The 20,768-nt window shown below is 45.4% G+C and overlaps 1 long non-coding RNA gene across 1 annotated transcript in view; it reads right to left on the bottom strand.

Annotated features, from left to right (window-relative positions):
* LOC125147732 (uncharacterized) overlaps nt 1-19,583 on the bottom strand; it is a 106,335-nt gene extending 86,752 nt beyond the window's left edge. The window contains exon 1 of the long non-coding RNA XR_007145289.1: nt 19,486-19,583. This is a non-coding gene — a long non-coding RNA (uncharacterized LOC125147732). The remainder of the gene's footprint in view (nt 1-19,485) is intronic.
* Between the last annotated feature and the right edge of the window lie 1,185 nt (nt 19,584-20,768).

The raw sequence follows: 20,768 nt of genomic DNA, 5'->3' as shown, positions 1-20,768 counted from the left end.
GAAAATTGAAAGCAAATAGAAAATTGGAAAATTTATACCCAATCATATCACTAATCACACTAAATGTAAATGATCTAATACTCCATCCAATAAGATGCAGAAATGTTCAAATTGATTTTTTTATTAAATATAATTTATTGCCAAATTGGTTTCCATACAACACCCAGTGCTCATCCCAACAGATGCCCTCCTCAATGCCCATCACCCACTTTCCCCTCTCCCCCACCCCCATCAACCCTCAGTTTGTACTCAGTATTTAGGAGTCTCTTATGGTTTACCTCCCTCCCTCTCTATAACTTTTATTTCCCCTTCCCCTCCCCCATGGTCTTCTGTTAAGTTTCTCAGGATCCACATATGAGTGAAAACATATGGTATCTGTTTTTCTCTGTCGAACTTATTTCACTTAGCATAATACCCTCCAGTTCCATCCATGTTGCTACCAATGGGCAGATTTCATTCTCATTGCCAAGTAGTATTCCATTAATTTCTTTAATGTTTATTTATTTTTGAGAGAGAGAGAGAGAGAGAGAGAGAGAGAGAGAAAGCCAGCAAGTGGAGGAGGGGCAGAGAGAGAGGGAGACACAGAATCTGAAGTAGGTTCCAGGTACATATGTGGGGCTCTAACACACAAACTGTAAGATCATGACCTGAGCTGAAGTTGGATGTTTAACTGACTGAGCCACCCAGGCACCCCTCAAACTGGATTTTTAAAAACCAGACCAGGGGCGCCTGGGTGGCGCAGCCGGTTAAGCGTCCGACTTCAGCCAGGTCACGATCTCGCAGTCCGTGAGTTTGAGCTCCGCGTCCGGCTCTGGGCTGATGGCTCAGAGCCTGGAGCTTGTTTCTGATTCTGTGTCTCCCTCTCTCTCTGCCCCTCCCCCGTTCATGCTCGGTCTCTCTCTGTCGCAAAAATAAATAAACGTTGAAAAAAAAATAAAAAAATAATAATAAAATAAAAAAATAAAAACCAGACCAAATATATGCTGCTTTTGAGAAACTCACAAAGAAGCTAAAAGTGAAAGGATCAAAAAAATATGCCAGGGTAACACTATTCAAAAGGATTTCAGAGCAAAGAATATTACCAATATTAGATTTCAAAATGATAGAAGAGCACTGAGAGGATGTAATTCTCCTAAATGTTTATTCATCTAATAACAAAATTTCATAATAAATGCAGCAAAAGTTGATAGAGATAGAAGTGCAAGGAAAATACAACAAAATCACAATTTTATTCAGAGATTTCAACATGTCTTTCAATAAATTGAGAGAAGTGCACAGAAAATCAGTAAAGATACAGTAAACCAAACAATAGCAACCAATTTGACCTAGTTAACATTTATAGAATAGTCCATCCAACAATGCAGATTACTTTTTAAGTAAGAGCATTTACTAAGATAACCATATTCTAGGCAATAAAACAAGTTTCAGTAAATTTTGAAGGATTTAAGTCATACAAAGTATGTTCTCTGATTATAGTGGCATTAAATTAGCAGTATATAAAATCACTAAATATTTGGAAACCAAGTAACACATTTCTAAAGAAACCATGGGTCAAAGAATAGATCAAAAGGTAAATTAGAATGTATTTTGAACTGAATGAAACTGAAAACACAAGAAATCAAGAGTTGGGAAATGCAGCTAAAGCTACCAAATAAGGCAGCCATTGTATTCCTAGATATTTACCTAAAAGAATTGAAAGTGGCCTGTGTCTATATAATGACTTATATATAATATATGATTCTATTACATAAAATTATAGACAATTCACTCTAGCCTGTAATGATAAAAAAATATATATTAGTAGTTGTCTGGGGAGGGTGGGTGTTGGAAAAGAGCAGAAGGAAGGATTACAAAGAAGCCCAAGAAAACTTCTGGGAGTAATGGATATGTTCATTGTCATGAGTGTAGCAATAATTTAATGGGAATATTTAGACACTTGGGCACTTATGTGTTTGTTGTCCAATCAGCATACCATCTCTACTTGTGAAGGCCCAGAAAGCATCTCTTCATGGTCTTTATTGTCAAATCCACCATTTTTAGCTAAGTTCATTATCTCCTGACACACACGCATACACACACACACACACACACACACACACACAAAGATAGCAACACTCTTATCACTGAGAAGGCTGTGGCCATGGCTCTTTGGAATCTGATTGTATTGAAATAAGATAGATATTTTTGCTCCTAAATTCCCCTAATTCTATTTATTTAATCCTCATTACATCCTTACTTATGCCTTTACATCATCTATTATTATATCATCCATGAATACTGGCTTCCAATGATTTTCTTATAAATCATTACTGTGCTTCATTGTTAACGACCATAAATGCAAGTCTTTTTTTCAATTTTTTTAAATTTATTTTTAGAGAGAGAGAAAGCACAAGTAGGGAAGGGGCAGAGAGAGAGAGAGAGAGAGAGAGAATCCCAAGCAGGCTCTGTGCTGTCAGCACAGAGCTCAACTTGGGGCTCAATCTCACAAACCATGAGATCATGATGAGCTGAAACCAAGAGTGAGACACTTAATAGATTGAGCCACCCAGGTGCCCCAGTGACCACAAATACAAGTCTTAACCAGAGTGCACAGGTATATGTGAGAGATCATTCATGTTCTAGTCATGTTTAGTTTACTACTTGGTATTTTGTAGTGTAAAAGTACAATACCACTTTTTCCAACCATATCTTCTCTTGAATTCCTTAGGATGCAGTAGTCACCGCATTCCTAAAGTGGGATCTCCATCAGTGTTGGCCACACATCTGTCCTCCATATAAATAAATATCCAAAAGAGGTATCCAACAGAGAAGTATGAAAGAGGCTAATGGGTAGAGAGAAAAGAGTCATCAGTTTGCACCAGGAATTTCTGCCCCTCATGCTGCATGACTTAACACCCTCGGGGAGAGCACATCACCACGGTAGTAAAGCATTGATAAGAAAAACTTCTACCATTGCAAAGCAATAGTGTTGAAAGTCCTCAGTGGGGATATAGGTACAGCCAACCCCAGGGACTACCAGATACTTGTCATGAAGCCTGCAGAGGGGATGACGTGACTACCTGATAGCCAGGGATGGGGAGGTGCACAGTATAAAAGATCCTTGTCACCACTCCCCACTGCCCTTGGCTGCCATATATCAGAGGCAGCACTGAAGTTGGAACATACATCATGACACACAGACCCTCACACAGGTCAAACACATCAGTCAAAAGTAGATTATCAGTAGTCCAGAACCCTGAGTTCATTCTGTATCTAACCTAAGTGAAGGTCACCAAAAATCAGCCTACTGATACCACTTGGTGGGCCAATCTCACACAATCCCATAAAATGAATAACATGGCAACCAGCAAGAGTAATCTGCTTTCCAGACCACTCCTTTGGAACCTGAGCTTGACCAGTGAGCCCAGGATAACCCCATACATGCAAGGCTGAGGTGAGAGGCTCCTTGGGGAATCTGGTTGACTCCACATACTCTACATTAAGAGAAGGCTGGCAAGTACCCCCAAAAGTAGAAGCAGGGACTAGAACCACCATGAGTCCTGGTCCAGTTTCAGAGCACACCAGCAGATAGTTCCACCAGTTCTGTCCCAGCCAGTCCTAGGCACTGGACGGAGACTTAGAAAATTTCCAGGTACTGGGGGCACCTGGGTGGCTCAGTCAGTTAAGCATCCACCTCTTGAATTCAGCTCAGTTCCTGATCCCACAGTTCGTGGGTTCGAGCCCCACATGAGGCTCCACACTGGCAGTGCAGAGCCTGCTTGGGATTCTCTCTCTCCATCTCTTCCTCTGCCCCTCCCCTGCTCTCTCTAGCTCTCAAAATAAATAAATAAACTTTAGGAGAAAAAAAAGAAAATTTCCAGATATGCAATTCCAGCACCTGGAGCCCACACAAGACTAGGTGTGCCCTGCCAAGCCTGGCAGAGAGGGACACAGACAGAGACAATTTCAAGGAAAGCACTCCTCTGAAGCACAGGACCTTGGACAGGGACCCCACTTCCCAAGAATCATGAATAAAGAGCCTCCCTCCCTCTGTGTATGGGTGACACAGAGTAGAGCCTCCAGGCAACCTGCAATGAGGGTGTAATGTGAAAGAGAGATAAATGTTATTGTTTTGAGCCACTGACTTTCAGGGTTGTTACCACAGCAACTTAGCCCATCCTGACTGATGCACAGGATGACAGCTGTCACCAGGCACAGAACTATCAGTCTGGACCAAAGCAACGTACTTCAAGAGGAAGATACGTTAAAGGGTAGCAGCACTGATACGCCTTCTGTTGTTATCAATTTTTAAATATTCTTCAACGTTTATTTATTTTTGGGACAGAGAGAGACAGAGCATGAATGGGGGAGGGGCAGAGAGAGAGGGAGACACAGAATCAGAAACAGGCTCCAGGCTCCGAGCCATCAGCCCAGAGCCTGACGCGGGGCTCGAACTCACGGACCGCGAGATCGTGACCTGGCTGAAGTCGGACGCTTAACCGACTGCGCCACCCAGGCGCCCCAATTTTTAAATATTCTTGAATTGATAATGTTTGGGTAAGCCTAACCCAGATTCTTATATTTTACTCTACAGGACCATGAAATGATGACATTCTTTCATCAGAACACTAATTTCACTCCCACTAAAGTGTTCTTCTCTATCCTAACCCTAAGTGCTAGAAATTGGCCATATGAGCTTTCTTTGATCCTCCTGAGCATATTCCTGCTAATGCCCACTGTACCACTCATACTACTCCTCAGCCCCATACCCCATGTGTTCCTGAGACCCCGAATAGACTCTCCCTCTGATTTCCCCAGACGTGCTTTCATAAAACCTCAGCGATCTGGAAGCAGAACAATGAACCAAAGGCCTCGTTCACCTGACCTCCGCCTGGATGCTTTCATCTGCTAGGAGTAATAATGCCTTTCCTTATCCTATTAATCAGCCTTCACATTTGTTTAAATCTAGCTTTGATATAATAATAAAATATTTAAGGATAAAAGAAAATTTAACCTCATCCCTTACTGGGGTGTCCTTCCTGCTCAAGTTTACAGCAAATGGGCCCATAAATAGTGCTAGTAAAACAGCAGGAAGACCTCCATCTCCCATCATGATTGCCACTGACGTCTTCACAGCTCAAGGCCTAAGTGGGCCCTTAAGAGACAGTACTACTCCCTCCCTTGCACAGGACAGGTTGCAGGAGCTTCTACTAAGGCTGAGAATTCCTGAACAAATGGGAATTGCGTGTCATTCTTCCTGGACACACACTGCAGCTATTTCCCCTAAGGTCCTACCACCTCTCCAAAGCTGCCATTAGGCAGTGGGGGGACCTACACTCACCAGTCCTTCCACTTCCGTCCTGACCTCTGACCTCTTTTTTTGGCAGGTGTATGGAGGGGGGAGGTGCAATAAAAACCACCCCTTCTCTCCTTCTGTTGCCTTGAAAGGCCTTAAACAATATTTCTTTAGGGCACCTGGGTGGTTCAGCTGGTTAAGCAACCGACCTCAGCTCAGGTCACGATATCAGGGCTTGTGGGTTCAAGCCCCGCATCAGGCTCTGTGCTGACAGCTCAGAGCCTGGAGCCTCCTTTGGATTCTGTCTCTGACTCTCTCTGCCCCTCCCCTGCTCGCTCTCTCTCTCTCTCTCAAAACTAAATAAACAGTAAATATATATATATATACATACATATATATATTTACTGTTTATTATATTACAGTATATATTAATATATTAATATTATATATTATATTATATTATTATATTTACCGTTACATACTGTTTATGTATGTGTATATATATGTATGTATGTATGTATATGGAGGTAAATAGATAGATGATAGGTATCTCCCCTATATAGAGAGAGAGGATATATATATTTCATATATATATATATATATATATATATATATATATGAAAATCAAAGCCCCAAAGTGCCATGTATTAAAAGCCATTTCTGCTTTGGGCCCTATAACACAATGTCTCCCTTATTCCCTCCTTCCACCAACTAAGTCAGGGACATACCAGTCTGTCTCCTTCATGAACTGGTGTGCAAAGGTGAAATACAGAGGGAAACTCTGAAATTAATGTCCCTCCAAATACAGAGAAAAACAGGATAGGACTGCCTCACATGAGTAAACATAAAATATACACATGCATGTACAACTTAGGGACCCACATAAAACAAAGCCCAGAGAGTAAAGAACAGATCATTTGCACCTATAACTTTCAAGTGCAATCAAATCCACACAGGATTCCTTGGACTATTTCTTCTGAATCTTTGTAAAGAATCTAAATGCTCACCAGATGTTCTGGTGGATTTGGAGCATTTAACAGGTACATCTGATAAGTGGTCCCTTTGTCTAATGCAGTTACTTCCCCGGATCGAATCCCATTTCAGGGCTGTAAAGTGCAGCACCAACAATGTAAAATGTGCCGGCAAAGTGAAGTAAAAAAAAAAAAAGGTTTATTCAGGGACTTCTGAGCCCAATTGTCTGTAATGAAACTCTCGTTTCTGCCTCTGCCTGGCCTCGGCTCTGACTCTGGAGCGTCACCAGCACTGCCACGCTCTCTCTCCGCACTTAGGGCTGTCATTAGTTACAGCCGTTTTCGCCTCAAGTCCGGCACTTTGTGGGCCTTCCTGCATTTCCCAGTGAATGGCTTAAAGAAAGAACATTTTGCAAATTACTACCCTGTAGGTCAAAATTGTCAATTCTTCCTTAAAAACAACTGCAGCACCCCATTTTGAAAATGACTATTGTTATATAGCACTGTAAGGAAAAGACCAACATTATTGAATAGAGCCATCAGGAGCAATTTAGACCCATTTCATGCCTGCCATATTTATCCCTGCTCCTTGGCGGAGCTGTGGTATGTGAGTATTTAACACCCTTTGCAGCCAGCAGCATCAGGCTAGCTGTGCATTCTTAATGGGTCTGCCTCTACAGTCTGGGAATGAATGGGGGTACCTAATTTCAAGTGCAAGTACTATCTTTGACATACATAGAAAATGAGCTGCTGCAAAGCTGGGCAGGGCCCGGGGTATGTGCTTTAAAAAGTGTATGTAAAGGCACAGAACTTATTCTGTGCATAGAAGTGAGAATAACTGGGCAGGTATGAATTTTGTGCTCAATGGAGCCTGCGGTACAGGGAAATGAAGGGTGTGTGGGACCATCCTGATGCCATACTTTAACAATACCACATTCAATGTAGCAGGCTATGGCACAGATGTGGCTGGTTTGCAAACCATGCTCTGCTACGTGCAGAGTAGTCATGGCAGGGACACCCCACAAAAATTAGGTTAAAAGGAATCCTATCTTTGGGTCACAGAAGGAGGAGAAAGTATGTTCAACAGCCAGGTCCTTGGGGGGTCACAGGACAGAACCCTCAGTACTTCTTTACTTCTAGGGAGGAGAGCTCCATGCATTTGTGGTCATGGCAGGTCAGCTGGGACCTGGTTTGCATCTGAAGGCTCACTCACATGTCTGATGAGCGTGGGCTGTGCGTTGGGCACTCATTTCTCTCTCCACGCGGCGAGCTGGTTTCACAAGCCTATACGCAAGTCCCGGTGTATACCGGGACTGATCAAGGCTATGCTCACATCACATCTGTCGGTGTCCCATTGGGCAAAGCCAAGTGATGACCTGGCCCTGAGTCAATGTGGGAGGGTCTATACAAGGGCATAGATTCAGGAAGGTGTAATTCACAGGAGGACTTTTCACATAACAACCCACCACGAACTGCACGGTGCTGTCTCACCCTGCCTGGGATACCCTTGGGAACAGGCCTGATCCTGCTTCTTCCTCACCCTCCAGCACTTTGATTGTTGTCCAGCTGGCTGGGAAAAGGCAGAGGTTGCCGCAGGAAGCCAGAGTTTTGTCCAAGGGGCTGTACAGAAGAAGCTCTCGGTAATGATGCTTTCCTGAGTCTTCTGACACAACCGCTAGGTAATTACTGTGATTAACAAGGAGAGACATTTCTGTGGCATTTGCCCACAGTTGCCTGAAGCAGAAGCAAAAGCAGCCTGGGATAACAACTTGCCGCAAAGCCTGTCTCACCAAGGAGGATTCCCGTGCATCCGAAAATATAGCTCGTCAAGCTTCATGAGGACATTCAAGGTGCTGTGCTCAGTGTTTATTATTGCACTTGACCATACACACACAACCCTGCAAAGAAGCAATTATTAAGTCCATTTTACAGATTAGTAACCTGAGGCTCAAAGTACAGCAATTTGAACAAGTCACAAAGCCGGTGATTCCAATGTGTTAGACTACACACCTCTTTGCCTTTGAAAGGCTGCTCTGTGGGGCGCCTGGGTGGCTCAGTCGGTTGAGCGTCCATCTTCGGTTCAGGTCAAGATCTCATGGTTCGGGAGTTTGAGCCGTGTGTCAGGTGCTGTACAGACAGCTCAGAGCCTGGAGCCTGCTTCGGATTCTGTGTCTCCCTCTCTCTCTCTGTCCCTCACCAGCTTGCACTCTGTCTCTCCCTCTCTCAAAAATAAATAAACATTAAAATAAAATAAAATAAAATAAAATAAAATAAAATATAAAATAAAATAAAACAAAATATTTTTTAAGAAGGCTGCTCTGGGTCTAGATTTCCATCCAAATTTTAAGAATCCTAAATGTTCTATCCCATGGTCCTGCTGACATTTGAGGCTGATGTGCAGGGTAATGGAGCAATTGAAAATGTTGGGGGGTTTTTAATGTTTATTTTTGAGAGAGAGAGAGAGCGCATGCAAGTAGGGGAGGGGCAGAGAGAGAAGGAGACACAGAATCTGAAGGAGGCTCCAGGTTCTGAGCTGTTAGTACAGAGCCTGATGTGGGATTCAAACCCACCAACCATGAGATCATGACCTGAGCTAAAGTCAGACACTTAACTGAGTCACCCAGATGCCTTGAAAATGTTTGCTTTGAAGTAAGATTGCAAGGGTTTGAATGACTGCGTCTCATTTGGGGCAGTTTTCTAATCTGTAAATTGGGATCATCATAGTCCTACCCAAGAGGACTGTTTTGAGGCTTAAATAAGTTAAATGATAGAAAGTTCTCAGAGAAAAGTGCTGGGCACTCAGGAGCACTCAATAAATATTCATGATTATGATTATTATAGGCTGGGTTTTATCCTGTCCCTCAACAGCAGGTGAGTAGTGTCTTATCTGGACATGGAAAGATTGTAATATTTATAATAGTTCCTATCTCATGCAGGATGAGCAGTGACCACTCTGAACAGACCCCAGCATTAACAACCAGCATGTCAGCCCCTACTGACATACTGAACCTGAGTCCTCAAGCTATGGACCTGGCCTAGGGGTGGGGAGAGCATATGGAGGGCAGAGCTGGCCAGAGAGGTAGGAGAAAAAGATCCCCCAAAGGCCTCTGAAGCTGACAGCCAGCCCGGTGGAGAAGGGAGAGCTGGGCGCAGAGCCCCAACCCTGAGGTGTGGATGTCGTGCACAAAGAGCCTTGCCAAGGAAAGGATGGAGGCCTGAGAGGAAGACAGGATCCAACCGTAACCTGACCAGAGTCCTGAAAGGGTCTGGGACTAAGAGCACAGCTGGAACCACACTAAATGAGACCCAGGGATGAGGCCCAAGGGACGAAAATCCTCTATCCTGCCTGGCTCAGGTCTGGATTGTCTCAGGAGCCTATCTGCCTACAGAGGCAAGACGTGATGTAGATGGATACAGGGGAGTGGGTTTCCGACTTTGAAAGCCATTGAGGAAATAGGCCTGTCAGATCTTCCCCACGGAAAAGCCACCTGAGACTGTGGACCCTGCCACAGATGGGAACCCTGATCTCTGCCAGCAAAAGCACACTGTACTAACAAGAGCGGGAGGGCGATCCCTATCAAAATAATACCAGAATTCTTCACAGAGATAGAACAAACAATCCTAAAATGTGTATGGAAACAGAAAAGACCCTGAATAGCCAAAGCAACCCTGAAAAAGAAAACCAAAGCTGGAGGCATCATAATCCCAGAATTCAAACTGTATTACAAAGCTGTAATCACCAAGACAGTATGGTACTGGCACAAGAACAAACGCTCAGATCAATGGAACAGAATACAGACCCAGAAATGGACCCACAAATGTATGGCCAACTAACCTTTGACAAAGCAGGAAAGAATATCCAATGGAATAAAGACAGTCTCTTTAGCAAATGGTGCTGGGAAAACTGGACAGCAACATGCAGAAAAATGAACCTGGACCACTTTCTTACACCATACACAAAAATAAACTCAAAATAGATGAAAGACCTAAATGTAAGACAGGAAGCCATCAAAATCCTAGAGGAGAAAGCAAGCAACCCTCTTTGACGATGGCTGCAGCAACTTCTTACTCAATATGTCTCAGGAGGCAAGGGAAACAAAAGCAAAAATAACTACTGGGACCTCATCAAGATAAAAGGCTTCTGCACAGAAACAATCAGCAAAACTAAAAGGCAACCAACAGAATGGGAGAAGATATTTACAAATGACATGTCAGATAAAGGGTTAGTATCCAAAATCTATAAAGAACTTATCAAACTCAACAATAATCCAGTGAAGAAATGGGCAAGAGACATAAATAGACACTTTTGCAAGGACATCCAGATGGCCAACCGACACATGAAAAAATGCTCAACATCACTCATCATCAGGGAAATACAAATCAAAAGCACAATGAGATACCACCTCACACCTGTCAGAATGGCTAACATTAATTACTCAGGCAACAACAGATATTGGCGAGGATGCGGAGAAAGTGGATCTCTTTTGCACAGTTGACGGGAATGCAAACTGTTGCAGTCACTCTGGAAAACAGTATGGAGGTTCCTCAAAAAATTAAAAACAGAACTATCCTACGACCCAGCAATTGCAATTGCAATTGTATTTATCCAAGGGAAAAGGGTGTGCTGTTTCAAAGGGGCACACGCACCCCAATATTTATAGAAGTGCTATTGACAATAGCCAAAGTACGGAAAGAGCCCAAATGTCCATCAACAGATTAATGGGTAAAGAAGATGTGGTATAGATATACAAGGGAGTATCACTCAGCAATAGGAAACAATGAAATCTTGCCATTTGCAACTACATGGATGGAACTAGAGGGTATTATGCTAAATAAAATCAGTTAGTCAGAGAAAGACAAATATCATGTGATTTCATGCATATGAGAAATTTAACATAGAAAATAGATGAACATAAGGGAAGGGAAGCAAAAATAATATAAAAACAGGGAGAGGGGAAAACCATAATAGACTCTTCAATATGGAGAACAGAGGGTTGCTAGAGGGGTTGTGGGAGGGGAGATGAGCTAAATGGGTAATGGGCATTAGGGTATCTACTCCTGAAACCACTGTTGCACTACATGCTAACTAACTTGGATATATATATATATATATATATATATACATATATATATATATATATATATATATATATATGGCAGGAGCTCCAACATTGCAACTTCAAAATCCATCCTGTCCCCTTCCCTTTGTCTGCTTCAAGTCTTCCTTCTCCTCCTTCCACATCTCAATCACGTGGTCCTACTTCACCGATAACCAACCTCAGACTCTTCGGTCTTCTTGAAGGGCCAGAGTCAGGACACTGCTCTGCCACCCAGCCCAGTCAGTCTTCCCCATGAGATCATCATGGGGTTAGAGACACTCCACTGCCTCTGTGGGCTCCACCTTCCCAGGCCCACAGCTTCTTGTCAGGAGGGGTATCCCACGTTTCATTTAGGATGAGACCGAGTGAAGGCCTCCTAATCAAGCAGAATCATTTCGACAGTGCGTCAGTCAGGGGCCCCTGCCTTCTGCACCCTCCCCTCTTGGTCTTTGATTGACAGTGCTATGTTATTTGGGTACAGAACAGACTTTGCCAAAGAGAAAAAGACACGGGGGTGGATCTTTGCATTTCTCTCTGGATGTGTTTAGGAAACCCTGCCTTGGATGAGCTGCTTCTGCCGAGGCAGATGATGATGATTAATGACTGGCAGGGGCAGGAGCTCTTGAAGATCATTCGGCCACAGGCTCCGAGAGAAAATTCAGGGCAGCATAGCCAGAAGGCCAGCCCTCAGCAAATGCAAGAAGGACCAACCTTGCTCTTCTACCAGTGGAATGGAATTTGCAGTCCTACCAACCTGAGTTCCAGGCCCAGGCAGTCTGACCTTGAGCACATTCCTTAGCTCCAAGCCTGTTTCTTTGTCAGCAAAATTGAGATAAAAATGCCACCACCAACACCCGCAGCAAGAATCTGGGAAGGATTAAATAAGATAACCTAGATAAAGTGTCTGTCCTGCAGCTGGTGCTCAATATAGTTTCACTCCTGTCCTCCGTCCTCCCTTCCCATCATAGCGGTGACAACAAATCCCTTCCTTTCCCTCCTCAGAGGTGCCGTGGAGCTGGAATTTTAAGCAGCATCTTGGGCTCGTGCTGGCCAGTATTTCACTGCCCAAGCTATTCATCTGGCTCAACAGAGCTGCCCATCCTCCCTCCTCCTCCTTCTTATTATTTAGCATAGTCTCTATCTCCCATCCAGGCCATTTATACAGTGCCCGTGAGTGCCTCTCACCTCCCGAACCCCTCCTAAGCACCAACGTGAAAAGAACTATCTTTTTTCACTCTCCCTGACCACCTTTGGATGTACAAGTCACTTAACACCAGGAGAAACAATGAATTTTCTCCTATTCTGCAGAGGTTACCCACCATGGGCCATTAAAAAGATACTCATTTTTAAAATATAGTTGACAGTCTGGAAGATGTATTTGAGGTATCAGAAAACGGAGCCCATTATGTGACATTTAGAATATATAGTGTGGTGATATATTCCTAAAATGTGCAATATACCTTATAAATTTATATTGCATACACGGCACTTAGATATTTGTATTATTTTTCCTCTGTGGATTCAGTTTCTAGATGATTTCCCTGTTTGAGCTACACCTTATTATTGGGCCCCTGGCCAACATAGCAGCCGGGGGGGGGGGGGGGGGGGGGGGGGCAGGGGGGAGGAGGGTGTGCCTGGAGGAGGGAGACATGAACGCAGAGTTCAAGGTCAGTCAGTTGTAGATTTCACACCAACTAGACTAAGGGAGTCCAGGGAGTTAAAGTGTTTCCATTTGCCAGGCATACTCAGATACACATTGCCAGTGATTACATGTGGTGGGCAGGTGCTAATTTCCCCCATTTTAAAGATGAGAGCACTGAGGCTGTAGCAGTGAAGTCACCTGCTGATAGTCATGCAGCTAATGAGGGGCAGAGGAAGGATCACAGCCCAGGTCAGCCAGATTCACAAAATGCACATTCACCTGCAATGCCTCACTGCCATCAAGGAAGAGCCCCAGGTCTGTGGGCCATTGTCTAATAGAGAAGACAGTGATAATGGAATAGAACTCAAGTCTGAGACACAAGGGGACACGAAAGCTCCTCATCAGAACTTCTGGGGCTGGAAATCACTTTGACTGGAAGAAGAGTTGAGGCTCAGAGAAGGTGGGAAGAAATGGACATGGTAGCTAAACACGAAATGCAAACTCCTTCCCATGGCATGAAAGGTCCACTCCAATCTAGCCCCAAATTTCCTGTCCCACTGCCTCTCTCCTCTGCATCCATATGTGAAGACAGGTCTTCCCAACTCCCAGAAATGTCAAGTCCTATGGCTGAGCCTTCCCTGGTGTCATTTCCACTTCTGAAAGGCATCTCCTACTCACTCCCTATTTGGGTCCTGTTCATCATCCTCACTCCTCCTCCAGGTCTTCGCCAAACCTCAACCCCCCCCGTCCTGAAGGCTTTTCCACTCATCTACACCATGCTCCTGCTGTCTACACTTCACTTCCACATGTTAGTGTGTATCCTAACCCTGAGCTCCCACTCACCCATAAGACCAGGCCCAGAGTATGTGCTCAGTTAACACTTATCAGATGAAATGAGTGAACATCTGGGAACCAATTGACCCTTCTTTGCATTTTGGGTTTCTCCCGTTTTTCCGCAGTTGTTCAGAGTTGTTCTCCAGGGCTGTCCAGAGAATGTAGACTTTGAGAAAAGCTAACTTCAATTTCTTCCAAGGATGCAGCAAAGACAGACACTCTCCTAGTGTCCCACAGAGACTGGAATCCAAGGCTAATGGAAATGAAGAAGCAGACGAGATGAAATGCAGTGGGAAAACCTCTCTGACTGACTAGTGTGGTTCTGCCATTCCATGACCATTCCCCAGCCCAGGGGAGCTGCCTCACTCTGCAGAAAAGGAACCCAAGTCTCCATAGCTATGAGATGGCCTCATTCTCCCCAACAATGTTCCTGTCTTTGATTGCTTATGGACTGAACTGTATTTCATTCATCTAGTCTCTTCTTTATTTTTTTTTTTTGTATTTTCTTTAAATTTTGAGAGTGAGAGATAAAGAGTAGGCGGGAGAGGGGCAGAGAGACAGACAGAATCCCAAGCAGGTTCCACACTGTCAGGGCAGAGCACCATGCAGGGCTTGAACTCACAAACCTCGAGATCATGACCTGAGCCGAAGTCAAGAGTCAGATGCTTAACCAACTGAGCCACCCAGATGTTCCCAACCTCTTCTTTGTTATAGACTTACACTATTGGGTCCCAGGATGTCTCTGGTGTCCCCTGGCTACCTGAGTGGTGATACAGTGAACCGTCTTCTGTTGCAGATCTGGAGAGTATGTCATAGGAAGTAGAGAGCACAGGGAAGCATAGCTGTGATGAGTTCGCTTTCGAGCTCACGGAACAGAGAAGGGACTCAGACATTTCTGGTAAGTTGATGTCCTGAATTTCCCACCAGAACATAAGCTCCTTACGGGGAGGGACTTCAGCGTTTTGTTTTTTTGTTTTGTTTTGTTTTGTTTTGTTTTGTTGAGAGAGAGAGAGAGAGAGAGAGTGCACTCCAGCTGGGGAAAGGGGCAGGGGAGAGGGAGAGAGAGAATCTTAAGCAGGCTCTACATTCAGTGCTGAGCATGACACAGGGCTTGATCTCATGACCCTGAGATCATGACCTGAGCCAAAATCAAGAGTCAGAAGCTTAACTGACTGAGCCACCCAGGTGCCCGCCCCAAAGGACGCCAGTGTTTTTCACCACTCTGTGTCTCTAGTACAAAGAACAATACATATCCGGAATTCAATAAATACATCTATTGAATGAATGAATGAATGAATGAAGAGATGGATGGATGGATGGATTGCTTTAAGGGGGGATTCTGAACTGGGGCTAAAGGCAGAGAGAGTGTGTGCAGCAACCCCTCTGTAAAAAGAGCAGCAACCCCTCTGTAAAAAGAAAGACAGTCAAGGCTGAGCACACCCTGGCTCATGTCCTGGGGGTGAAAAGGCTTAGGAACAAAAGGCGACAAAATTAGACTCCAACAATAAGAGATGCAGGGAGACTCCAAGTGCAAGCAAGGTTGCCCCAGGACCACTGAAAGGTTGAGCACAGCCTGTGGAGAAGGCCATCTCCTATTTCCTCATCCGTGCAGGGACAAGATGCTGCTCACAGCCTGTCAGGACCACAGAGAGGTTCTGGCTCAGCCAGACCGCTCATGAAAGGGATAGTTTCTCCCTGAGAGGTGCAGGTGCAGCAGTGAGCCCCTCCCTCAAACAGCAGACGCATCCATTGGAGGCCCAAGAAGAACCTGGGGGATTTATTGCTAAACCCACAAGAAGCAATTCTTGGGCTCCCAGAAATACCTAGGGAAGCAGAGTCACTGAGGGAAGCCTGTGGTCATTCAGGGTCGGTGAGCAAAGTTCAGACATGCTCTGGGCCCCCTGGTTGGTGGGACATAGGACTTCCAGGATACTCTTAACTGTCTGGTCCAGCAGCCCATGGCCAAAGACATGGTGCAGATCCTGGAGGAAGAGCAGGACTGAGACAGAACCACTCGTGAGCAGAGGCCTGGGCCTAGGAAACTTGCTCAGGCATGAGCGCAGTCCAGGGGTGGAGGGCGGGCGGGGGGGGGGGGGCATTGCCAGCACCACCTGGTGTTCCTGAGCTCTCCCCACACTCAGCAGAGCACTTCCATTTGCAGGATGTGGCCATAACCCACCCCCACCCCCCACGGCTGCCTCATCCTTGCGCCGCAGCCATGTTATGAGCAATCTACCCACCAACAAGCCAGGCAGTGTTACAGATAGAAAGTGGGCCTGACAGCATGAGCTGGATAGGGTGAGCCCTGGGTTAAGCCTCCTGGAGTCAGGGCTCCCAGTGTCTCCCCCATTGGAGGTCTCAGGGTCTGCCCCACCTGGTCCCTGATCAGAGTAGAAGGGGCATCAACAGCTATAGGCCTCTGACAGGGAGATTTCTGAGATTAAGCTGGCAGTCTTGGATCAACCTATGACTTTCTGATGGCTGGACAACTGTGCCCCCTCAAGACTCCTGTCTCCTACCTTCCCAACGTTAGCCCAGCATATCTGGCTACCACTAGCACTGGCGTCTAGATCAGACATCAGCTGGCCTAGTCAGGGCTGGAATATCAGCTCAGGAAGAAGTTACAGAGCGTATGCTTGGTGTATTCACAGAGCATGTGCTAGGTACCTGTCACAGTGAGCATCATCCCCTTTAATGACCACAACCTTGCAAGCTACCAAGAATTGAACCCACCATATAAATAGAAGAGTAAAGCCCAGTGGACTCCCTTAACTAACCCAAGGTCCACACTAGTGACTTTTCAGCTGATACAAGACTGAGCTCCCTCTGACTCCGGCTGTTCACAACCCCTTTCTGCATCTCCATGACCCCAGTCTTGGGCCCGGAGCCTGCTAAGAATGCCAGGCAGCTTTAGAGAAGACAGAACCACCTCCCTGCTACCTCTGCCTTTCTCCTGCTCTGCTATTGTGCCCTTGTGTCTCCCTGAGGCTCTCCAAGTCAGCACACAAGGATCTTTGTTCTCATTCCTTCGTTCATCATCTTCCCAGTCATGTCCACCATATAGACAATGGCCTCTGCTCCAAGAAGCAACAGTGCTAATCCACGCCAGGACCTTGATTTGAGGCATCTTGCGTCTTCCTTATCTCCTTACTTTCCCCAACTTCAGATATTCCCTCACTTGTCTCCTAGGGCAATGAGCCTCTATCGGCCCAAGGCCATGTTCTCCCAGGCCTCTCCTCTAATGGCAGGCCCAAGCCCTGCCTTCCAAATTCAATTATTAGAAAACTTGCTTACAAATGCAAGTGCTCTCTCTCCCTCTCCCCGCCCCCAGTACTTCTTTTATCAATCCCATTTTCTGCAAGAACAGCCTATTCTTAAAAGCCAGCTCCACCAGCTCCTGGTCTCCAAGGCCTACACCTGCCATGGCCAAAGCCACAGCCAGAGGAATACTCAGGTCACTGCCATTCCTTGCCCTCAGGATTCACCACTTTGAGACTGTTCCCTAGGCCTAAGTTTGGTTCTACCAGGCCCTATCCAGGCCCGCCTCCTGCTTGGTTTTCTGTGAGAAGAGAGAGAACAGAAGTTTTGAGCTTGGGCACCAAAGCGGACCTCAGATTTTCAATTCAAATGGACTGAGCACCACATAGAGATCTCTGCTCTTAGACACAGATACACTTGTCATTTATGGTAATTTCAAGAAATTCCAAATCTTCTGAATAACATTCAGCCTGAATCCAAAGCTGGACACTTCTTGAAGATTTCAACACATAATAATACTAACTCCAGTAACAATAGTAATAATACTGAGTCAATGCTAACACTACATTATGGCCATTGTATCGGAACTGAGAACCAGACTGTAAATGGTTTGCTACAGCTAACAGACCATTTACTACTGACCAACAACTGTGTGCCCGGCACCCTCCTAGGAGCTGGAGGATACAACAATGAACAAGACAGGCAAAGAGCACTGCCCTCAGGGACCTTACCTTCCAGGAAAGTACCTGATGCATGCTGCTGCCCCAGATGGACCCCGAGAAAAGAGGGTGGCAAGTACAGAATGTCTGCTAAGCCCCAGGGGAATGCCAGTCAGGGAGGAAAGGGGAATGTCTGGGGCCATGGGCATTCAGCAGGTGCGCCAGAAGTCTGAGGGGCCCCAGCCTCTAGAAGCCTCAGGGCACAAGATGGCTCTTCCACTCACAGAGGTGGCTCTGCCCACACCCACCTCAGCACTCAAAAGAGCCTCAGGTCTCAAAAGATTTCCTGCTGCTTTGTCCTTAAAGCACACTCAGCTGCCATTGCTGTTTACAAAGTAAAGCTAAATGCACAGAACAGGCACTCAAAAAGCTTTTAGGACCTCAGTGCTATGCAATCCGGCAAGCGTTGAAAAAATGCTTACTTTAAGCAAAGCCACTCTGAGACTTCAGAACAATGCACGGGGGCACCTGGGTGGCTTAGTCAGTGAAGCGTCTGACTTTGGCTCAGGTCATGATCTCCCGGTTCATGAGTTCGAGCTCCGCATCAGGCTCTGTGCTGACAGCTCAGAGCCTGGGGCCTGCTTCGGATCTGCGTCCCCTGTCTCTCTGCACCTCCTCTGCTCACATTCTGTCTCTCTCTCTCTCTCTCTCTCTCAGATATAAATAAACATTTAAAAATTTAAAAAAAAAAAAAAAAAAAAGGATGCACGGTGCTGACCCAGGCGTCCCATTTTACAGCCATAGAGGAAAGGATGAATGCACAGACAGAGTGACTTGAGCAGCTCCCAAGATGCCTAGAGTTAGGTGAGTTTCACCCACGGGGACCCTGATTCTGACCTGTGGGCTTCACACTCCCAGAGCTGAGCCCAGAGGCTGGTGGTGGAGGGAGCTGGACCTGAGTGCCTTCTATCCAGTTGCATTGTTCCTGAGCCTCAAGATTCAAAGTGCAGTATCCTCAGGCTATTTCTTTCCCTTGACAAAGATTTGGAGTCTCAATTGAGCCCAGGAATAGGGTGGCGGAGGAACCCAATAAAAGCTCCAAAGGAAGGAGCTGAATTTGACAACAGAAACAGGGCCATGGAAACAGAGAAGTGTCAGCCCTGAGAACTACAAGGCACAACCACCAGAACAGAAGCAAGACACAAAAGTGAGGTGGGGAAAAATAATCCACAAAGCACAACGCTCGAGGAGCTGCTGAAGAACCTGACAACAAAGGGGGAATCCTCAGAGCCATCCTCCCAGGGGCTCGTAGCGGGTGACCACATTACTGCCCATGATGTCTGTGTTCTCTGTGCATGAGCATGTGGGGCAGCTGGCCTTTTAACCCTGGGACACAGGAATGGATTTTCTAATTAGTGCACTCAGGTTGCATGCCCTTTATTTGAAAGGCTAAGCACACATTTTTATACCAATCTCCCTTCCTTAAGTGCCATTTTCAAAGATTATATCCATATTAATACAAGACTGCTGGTATCGTGCCTAACCACAACTCTTACCTACCCACATCATATGAGCCATCATGTGGGCAGGTCCTACTAAAGCTTGTGTTGGCTGGACTGGCGTTTACTCACTCAAAAAAACAGGACACTCTGGATAATCTCTGCAAGAGGAGGAGTCAAACTTGCAAAGACCCGGTATCACCCCTTACTTTCCAGTCCTCTGATTTCCATGAATAGGGAAAACAAACCTGGGGTATTTCCGCAGTGATTCAACATCTGATTCAGTCACAGAGGCCACGAGGCAGTGCTGTAAGTTGTATCTCTGCCTTTCATGCACAGTCTTCCCTGAAAAAGAAATCAGGCAGTGGGAAATGAATGACTGGGTGTCTAGATGGCACAGTGGACCAGATTCAGTTTTGTAGAGACCTTGTGGGTTCCCAAACTGAGCCTCGTACACCGAGGGCAAGGAAAGAGTGAAGAGACAGGTCACTCCAGGTTGGTAGGTGGCAGGTTGAATAAGCAAAGGAACTTACTTACGAGGCTTGCTTGGTGGTCACTAGACAAATAGATCTCTGCACTGGCCCCCAAAATCTTAAAGTTTATGTGGAAGCCTTCATTGCATTCAGACACGTGTACTTTCCAATCAGTCTTAACACCTTACTCTCTCCAACTATGTCTCTGAAACAGCTCCCACCAGGGGAATGATGAATAGTACAAACCAAGAATGGAGGGGAGGTGGGGGGGAGGAGCCAGCTCATGGGTCAACTGGAGGCCACATCCCCTTTGACCTCCTCCTTCAGACCTGAATTGAAATGTTCAGACAATGGGCTTTGGGAAGACAACGCCCTTCCCAGATCCAACAAGCCAATGAAGCACATTCATTTGAAATTTAAGGAGGGTGGGAGAAAAACACAGTCTAGATAAAACTAAATCTAAATATTTTGCAGGATAGAAACTTTAAGACAAAGAAAAACTCACAAGTATCTTCCACCAAATTATACTGTTTAAGCAGGGATAGACCCACATAGCTGTTTTGAACCTTTTTGTATTACTTGTGAATGCCCCAAACATTTCAAAATAAAATTTTAAGAGAAAAAGGCCACTGAAAGTGAGAAAAGTGGAGGAAGGGAAGAAAGGAAGGAATAAACAAAAAGCAAGGTTTCTAAGAAAATATCACTGGTTAGAAGATTTGAACAACACACAGCTATGCATTCTTTTTCTTTTTAAGTTTATTTATTTGTTTTGAGAAAGTCAGACAGCGTGAGTGGGGCAGGCACAGAGAGAGAGGGGGAGAGAGAATCCCAAGCAGGCTCCTCACTGCCAGTGCAGAGCCCAATGCAGGGCTTAATTAAACTTGTGAAAACTGTGAGATCAAGATCTGAGCATAAACCAAGAGTCGGAGGCTTAACTGACTGAGCCACCCAGCACCCTGAGCTATGCATTCTTACTCAAAGTAGGATCCACACCCCACAATGCAAAGCATTGGTTTACACATGCAAGCAGTTCAACAAGCTACAAGTTAAACACAAAG

Source organism: Prionailurus viverrinus, chromosome D2 (genome assembly GCF_022837055.1).
Source record: "Prionailurus viverrinus isolate Anna chromosome D2, UM_Priviv_1.0, whole genome shotgun sequence".
Classification (NCBI taxonomy): domain Eukaryota; kingdom Metazoa; phylum Chordata; class Mammalia; order Carnivora; family Felidae; genus Prionailurus; species Prionailurus viverrinus.
This window is presented reverse-complemented; position numbering and strand designations above follow the sequence as displayed.